The sequence below is a fragment of the Sapajus apella genome, unplaced genomic scaffold (genome assembly GCF_009761245.1).
Source record: "Sapajus apella isolate SASKATOON/1434 unplaced genomic scaffold, GSC_monkey_1.0 scaffold44, whole genome shotgun sequence".
In the NCBI taxonomy this organism is placed as follows: Eukaryota; Metazoa; Chordata; class Mammalia; order Primates; family Cebidae; genus Sapajus; species Sapajus apella.
In genome coordinates this window covers 17,540,328-17,541,304 of record NW_022436984.1, presented here as the reverse complement: position 1 = coordinate 17,541,304, position 977 = coordinate 17,540,328, and the positions used below count along the sequence as shown (strand labels likewise).

The following is a 977-nucleotide window of genomic DNA, read 5'->3' as shown; positions in this document are numbered from 1 at the left end:
AACTGGAACAAGCATTGGAAGAGGTGAAGACAAACCACTGTAGGAGAGTTGTTCGCAACATCAAGTAGTGCCAGTTTTAAGGCCCAAATGGTTGCTGCCAACATGGGCAAATTCATGAAAACTGGGAAGGTGGTGCTTGTCCTGGCTGGACGCTACTCTGGACGCAAAGCTGTCATCATGAACATTGATGATGGCACCTCAGATCGCCCCTGTAGCCACGCTCTGGTGGCTGGAATTGACCACTAACCCTGTAAAGTGATAGCTGCCATGTGCAAGAAGAAGATCGCCAACAGGTCAAAGATCAAGTCTTTTATGAAAGTTTATAACTACGATCACCTAATGCCCACAAGGTACTCTGTGGATATCCTCTTGGACAAAACTGTCGTCAATAAGGATGTCTTCAGAGATCCTGCTCTTAAATGCAAGGCCTGACGAGGCCAAGGTCAAGTTTGAAGAGAGATACAAAATAGGCAAGAACAAGTGGTTCTTCCAGAAGCTGCGGTTTTAGATGCTTTGTTTTGGTCATTAAAAAACAAAAATAGCCGGGCGCGGTGGCTCACGCCTGTAATCCCAGCACTTTGGGAGGCCGAGGCAGGTGGATCACGAGGTCAAGAGATCGAGACCATCCTGGTCAACATGGTGAAACCCCGTCTCTACTAAAACTACAAAAAATTAGCTGGGCATGGTGGTGCTTGCCTGTAATCCCAGCTACTCAGGAGGCTGAGGCAGGAGAATTGCCTGAACCTAGAAGGCAGAGGTTGCGGTGAGCCGAGATTGCGCCATTGCACTCCAGCCTGGATAACAAGAGTGAAACTCTGTCTCAAAAAAAAAATAATAAAAATAAAAATAAAAAATAAAAATAAAAATAAATAAATAAGCAAAATTCATCTTCTCTTAAAAAACAAAACAAAACAAAACAAAAAACTGTGGTCAATAATTTCTTAGAAAGTTAGAGGGTCCTAAGATAGTTGAGACTA

At 43.6% G+C, this 977-nt stretch overlaps 2 pseudogenes; both read left to right on the top strand.

Moving 5' to 3' along the window:
- LOC116524318 overlaps positions 1-150 on the top strand; it is a 1,054-nt pseudogene extending 904 nt beyond the window's left edge.
- Positions 69-533, top strand: LOC116524319 (annotated as a pseudogene).
- Positions 534-977: the final 444 nt, after the last annotated feature.